General features: G+C 40.6%; 1 non-coding gene across 1 annotated transcript; it reads right to left on the bottom strand.

The window, feature by feature from the left end:
- Window positions 1-880: 880 nt before the first annotated feature.
- On the bottom strand, window positions 881-986 carry LOC146914286 (small nucleolar RNA R71). The gene has a single exon (XR_015017254.1). It is a non-coding gene; the product is annotated as a small nucleolar RNA R71 (small nucleolar RNA).
- Window positions 987-6,708: the final 5,722 nt, after the last annotated feature.

Below are 6,708 nucleotides of genomic sequence, written 5' to 3'. Positions count from 1 at the left end.
CTTTTATGCAATCAAACCAATCTACTGCCTAGTGGCAAATCAAAATAACCTTTATACATCCTAAAATACAACGTAGTTGAATTATTGAGATTAAAAACAGTCCTCGTGGGATCGATATTTTACTACTTCGATAGTATTTGGTGCACTTGCCAAACGTCTATCAAGTTTTTGGCGCCGTTGCCGGGGACTGTTGATTTATTTCAACAAGGCAATTATGTTATAATTTAGGATTTCTGCAATTTAATTTTCTGTTTTTATTTTTTTTATTTTTCTGTTTTCATATTCATTTGATTACTTTGCATTGTGCAGTGCTACTAAGGTATTTTGCTGTTTATGCGAGGTAAAGTGAGCGCCGACGATCTCGAATTCGATCCAGAAATTGAAAGGACTGCTAGAGCACTCCGGAAAACTGTCCGGTCGCAAAGGTTAGCTCATTCAGTTCCACCGGGTGTTCGAGAACAAATACCGGAGCCACTCCCAACTGAATCTGAAACCATGGGAGAACCTGCACCAAGACCGAAGCTTGGAGATTATGGGTTAGCAACTCATCGCGGTCAACTGACCCACACTTTTCAACCAGCTAACCCCGTTGTCTTCGACATCAAGACAACTGTCCTCAACGGTTTGAGGGACAAGCAATTCGATGGGACTGAAGCTATGAGTCCTCATGAACACTTGAGCCGCTTTGCTGAAACTTGCGAGTTTTGTGTGCAACCAGCCACCGTGACTGAAGCACAAAAGAAACTAAGGCTATTCCCTTTTACCTTGACGGGAAGAGCAAAAGATTGGTTGCTAACAATTCCAAACGGGACTGTCCAAACATGGGAAGAGTTAGAGCTAAAGTTCTTGGAGAAATATTTCCCTACGTCTAAATATTGGGAAAAGAAGATGGAGATCTCTAACTTCAAGCAAGGAGAAGGTGAATCATTGTATGATGCTTGGGAGCGATTCAATTTGCTTCTGAAGAGATGCCCTAATCATGAGTTCACCGAGAAACAATACCTCCAAATTTTCACTGAGGGGGTGACACCAAACACAAGAATGTTCTTAGATGCTTCCGCTGGAGGTAGTCTCAAAAGTAAAACTGATCATGAAGTCCAAGCTCTAATTGAAAACATGGCTAGCAATGAGTATCGGGACCAAGCGAAGAAGAAAGAAAGAGGAGTGTTTGGGGTGAGTGAACAAACAGCAATTCTAGCTAACCAAACAGCCATGAACAAACAAATAGAGGCTCTCACTAAGGAGTTTCAAGGGTTTACTTTGGCTCACAAGCAACAACAAGTGGCGGCAATCAAATGCGACTTATGTGGTAAAGAACATCCCAATGGTGAATGTGTTCCAGAAGGATCAAGTGAGGAAGCTAACTTCATGGGAGGCTATCAAAGGCAAAATCAATACTACAATTCAGGTATCAACAAGCATCCCAATCTAAGCTACTCAAATAACAACGCTTTGAACTCTCAGTTGCTCACTCCTCCACAACAACAAAGAAAGCCATCAGCTCTTGAGGAAACTATGATGAATTTCATGAAGATGACTCAAGGTAACTTTGAGGAGATGAAGAAGAGTCAAGAAGCTGAAAGAAAGAATAACGAAGCCTCCAGGAAGATGCTAGAAACTCAACTTGGGCAATTAGCTAAGCAGTTGGCTGAACAAAACAAAGGCGGATTCTCAAGTAATACTAAAGAGAACCCTAAGAATGAGTCTTGCAATGCTATTGAATTGAGGAGCAAAAAGGTTTTGACACCGTTAGTTCCAAAAGCTCCAAAGAAAGTTGATGAAGTAGTGGTGGAGGTGGAAAAAGATGGTGAAGTTGAAAAAGAAATTGAAAATGGAGTAGTTGAAAATGAAAAGAAGAAAAAAATAGAGGGAGATAAAAGTGAGAAATTGATAGATGAAGACTCAATCTTGAGGAAGTCAAAGAGTCAAATCTTGAAAGATGGAGACAACCCACAAATTATTCCATCATATGTGAAGCTTCCTTACCCTCATCTAGAGAAGAAGAAAAAGAAGGAGGAAGGACAATTCAAGAAGTTCATGCAACTTGTCTCACAACTTCAAGTGAATATTCCTTTCAGTGAAGCTCTTGATCAAATGCCTTTGTATGCCAAGTTCATGAAAGATTTGCTAACGAGAAGAAGAAAGCCTAAAGATGATGAAAATATTTCTCTTTCCGAGAATTGTAGCGCCATTCTTCAAAAGAAGCTACCACCTAAGCTGAAAGATCCTGGTGCTTTTACTATCCCTTGTTCCATTGGACCGGTAGACATTGGAAGAGCTTTATGTGATCTAGGAGCAAGTATCAACTTGATGCCTCTTTCAATGATGAAGAAGCTCAAGTGTGGAGAGCCAAAACCAACGAGAATGACCATTACTTTAGCTGATCGGTCAATCTCTTATCCTGTTGGCATACTTGAAGATGTGCTAGTCAAAGTTAATGATCTTGTGTTTCCAGCAGACTTTGTGATCTTAGACATGGTTGAAGATGAAGATATGCCACTCATTTTAGGAAGACCTTTCCTTGCAACTGGTCGTGCTTTGATTGATGTTGAGATGGGAGAGCTAATGTTGAGGTTCCATAATGAGCAAGTGGTGTTCAATATCTTTGAAGCAATGAAACACCAAGAGGAAAACCCCAAGTGTTACCGGATTGATGTTGTTGAAGAAATAGTAGAAGACAACTCTCGTGAACCTCAACCACCACAACCTCTTGAAAGAGCAATTGTAAATTCTATAGAGAGTTGTGAGCATGATGAAGATTTTGAGGTGAGTGATTGTGTCAGGCAACTTGAGGCAAGCAAGCAAGAGTTAGGCCCGGTAAAAATTGAAGAATTAATTGGTAAAGACTACACAGTGGCATCTACTGTGAGTAGAGAAGGAGAGAAAAATCCAGAATTAAAAGAACTACCTTCTCACTTGAAGTATGTTTTTCTCACTAAAGACGCCTCTAAGCCAGCAATCATCAGCAACACTTTGACACCTTTAGAAGAAGAAAAATTGATGAGGGTGTTGAGGGACAATCAAGGAGCTTTGGGGTGGAATATTTCTGATTTGAAGGGTATTAGTCCAGCTTATTGCATGCACAAAATACACATGGAGGCTGAATACAAACCCGTTGTTCAACCTCAAAGAAGGCTCAACCCAACAATGAAGGAGGTGGTGAAGAAAGAGGTGCTAAAGTTACTGGAAGCAGGAATGATTTACCCCATCTCTGATAGCTCATGGGTAAGTCCGGTCCACGTGGTACCAAAGAAAGGTGGAATGACGGTGGTGGCTAATGAAAAAAATGAATTAATACCCACCCGTACCGTTACTGGTTGGAGGATGTGTATAGACTACCAGAGGTTGAACACCGCAACAAGGAAGGATCATTTCCCTTTACCATTCATGGACCAAATGATTGAGAGGTTGGCTGACCAAGCCTTTTATTGCTTTTTGGATGGGTATTCAGGGTACAATCAGATTGCGGTAGCTCCAGAAGATCAAGAGAAGACAGCCTTCACTTGTCCATTTGGTATATTTGCTTATAGGAGGATGCCCTTTGGGCTGTGTAATGCGCCGGCGACCTTTCAAAGGTGTATGCTCTCCATCTTCTCTGACATGATAGAGAAGAATATTGAGGTATTTATGGACGACTTTTCTGTGTTTGGTAAGTCTTTTGATCAATGCTTATTTCACCTAGATGCTGTCCTTAAACGATGCACCGAAACTAACCTTGTTTTAAACTGGGAAAAATGTCACTTTATGGTGACCGAAGGTATAGTTTTGGGGCATAAAATAAGTGCGAAGGGCATAGAGGTGGACCAAGCTAAAATAGAGGTTATAGAGAAGCTCCCTCCACCTGTTAATGTTAAGGGAATAAGAAGTTTCTTGGGGCATGCTGGTTTCTATCGGCGTTTTATAAAAGATTTTTCAAAAATTTCCAAGCCCCTCTGTAACCTCTTGGTCAAAGAAACTGAATTTAATTTTGATGATGAATGTTTGAATGCTTTTTCTTTGATTAAAAACAAGTTGGTAACTGCACCAATAATCATTGCACCCGATTGGGATTTACCATTTGAACTTATGTGTGATGCAAGTGATTATGCTGTTGGTGCAGTTCTAGGCCAACGCAAGAACAAGTTTTTCCATGCAATTTACTATGCAATCAAGGTTTTAAATGAGAATCAAATTAACTATTCCACAACTGAAAAAGAGTTGCTTGCGGTAATTTTTGCATTGGAAAAGTTTCGTTCTTATCTAATAGGCTCCAAAGTCATTGTTTTTACAGATCATGCAGCTCTTAAATATCTCTTGACCAAAGGGGATTCAAAGCCTCGGCTGTTGAGGTGGATCCTTTTGCTACAAGAATTCGATCTTGAGATTCGTGACAAGAAAGGAGTAGAGAACGTAGTAGCTGATCATCTATCAAGGCTGGAAAATGATGAGGTGACAAACAAAGAGAAGGCCATCAAGGCCGAATTTCCTGATGAACAACTGTTTGCTATTGGAGAAAGGCCTTGGTTTGCTGACATTGCGAACTTTAAGGCCGGTAACATAGTTCCTGATGATATGACCTATCCTCAGAGAAAAAAATTCTTCAAGGATGCAAACCACTACTTGTGGGATGACCCGTATCTGTTTAAGGTAGGAACTGACGGTTTGATAAGACGTTGTGTTGCAGGTAAGGAAGCTCATAGTATCATGTGGCACTGCCATAGCTCAGCTTATGAGGGCCACCATAGTGGAGAAAGAACCGCGGCAAAAATTTTGCAAAGTGGATTCTGGTGGCCCACCCTTTTCAAAGATTGCCACGACTTTGTTGCACATTGTGACAAATGCCAAAGGACAGGTAACATCTCTAAGAGGAATGAGATGCCCCTATCAGGAATCATCGAAGTTGAACCATTTGATTGTTGGGGCATCGACTTTATGGGACCTTTCCCTTCCTCTTACTCTTTTCTTCATATTCTTGTCTGTGTTGATTATGTCACTAAATGGGTTGAAGCGATACCATGTCTTGCTAATGATGCTAAGACAGTTGTTAACTTCCTGCATAAAAACATTTTCACTAGGTTTGGAACACCTAGAGTCTTGATCAGTGATGAGGGGAAGCACTTTTGCAATAATTTTCTTGAAAATTTGCTCAAAAAGTATAACATAAGGCACAAAGTTGCAACTCCCTACCACCCACAAACAAGTGGTCAAGCAGAGGTTTCAAACCGTCAGCTGAAACAAATCTTAGAGAAAACGGTTGCGTCAAATAGGAAGGATTGGTCTAAAAAATTAGATGACGCACTATGGGCATATAGGACTGCCTATAAGACTCACCTCGGGCTCTCACCCTATCAGTTAGTCTATGGAAAGGCATGTCATCTACCAGTTGAGCTAGAACATAAGGCATACTGGGCCATTAAGACCTTAAAATTTGATCAAGAAGCCGCTGGTAAGAAAAGACTCTTGAAACTTAATGAACTGAAGGAGATGAGGCTTAGAGCATATGAAAATGCGCTCATTTATAAAGCCAGGACTAAAAGGTATCATGACAAAAACTTAGTGTCTAGGGATATTAACTGTGGGCAATTAGTTTTGTTGTATAATTCCAGGTTGAAACTGTTTCCTGGAAAGCTCAAGTCAAAGTGGTCTGGACCGTTCTTGGTGAAAAGTGTGTCACCTCATGGAGCTGTCGAGTTGATGACACCTGAAGGTGACCGAAGTTTCAAGGTAAATGGGCAAAGAGTTAAGCCATATCTGGGTGGCGACCTACCGAAGGCAAGGGTAGGACTTATTTTGAATGATCCTTAGGGGTCGTCATGAGTCAAGCTAGTGACGGTAAAGAAGCGCTTGGTGGGAGGCAACCCACATTTAGATTTCAGGTAGTATTTCTTATTTCTTTTTATTGCTTTCAAATATTCAAAAATACAAAAAGATTTTTTTTTTGCTGAAACGAACAGAGGAAGAAAATTTTTGTTTTCCAATACTGTGCAAATCGTGACACGTTTTGGGCAAAACGTGACACGATTTGCCTCCCTCTGAAGCTCCTCTCAGAAATTTTTCTAAGTTAAAAAGGTGCCCATTCGACATTTTCAAAAACGTGGCACGATACTGAAATCGTGACACGATTTTTGGTGCCTAAAAATTTTTCTAAGTCTCAAAATGGTGCAATTCGACAATTGGAAATCGTGACACGTTGGCCAAAACGTGACACGATTTCTGGGCAAGAAATTTTTCAAAAATGAGCAATCGTGACACGTTTAGCCCAAACGTGACACGATTTTAGCAGTTCAAAAATTTAACCGTTACAAAATCTAATCGTGACACGTTTTTGGCCAAACGTGACACGATTTTCCCAGCCTATAAATAAACCCAACACGATTTTCATTCCATCCACTTCCAAAAGTAACAAAACTCTGCCAAAATTTTCCCAGAACCCTAACCTACGATTTTCTAACCCTTTTCTACCAAGAATCTTCATCTTTTCATCTTCCAATCATCAAACCATCACCATTAACCTTCATCTTCACCCACAAACAACCCAAATCCAACATCTCCATCATCTTCACTCAAAACCTAACCTTAATATTCATTTTCCTTAAAACCCTAACCCTAACCATGGTTGAGACCCGCAACAAAGGCAAGTCCCAAGCCACATCCCAACCATCAAAAAAGGCCAAAATAGCCCCCAAACGAAAACAACCCGTTAAACCTAGCCCTAACACCGCACCACCA

Source organism: Medicago sativa, chromosome 6, assembly GCF_051527215.1.
Source record: "Medicago sativa cultivar Bolivia chromosome 6, Bolivia_mono, whole genome shotgun sequence".
NCBI classification, from domain to species: Eukaryota; Viridiplantae; Streptophyta; class Magnoliopsida; order Fabales; family Fabaceae; genus Medicago; species Medicago sativa.
The sequence above is the reverse complement of the archived record's forward strand: the minus strand, read 5'-3'. Positions and strand labels throughout refer to the sequence as shown.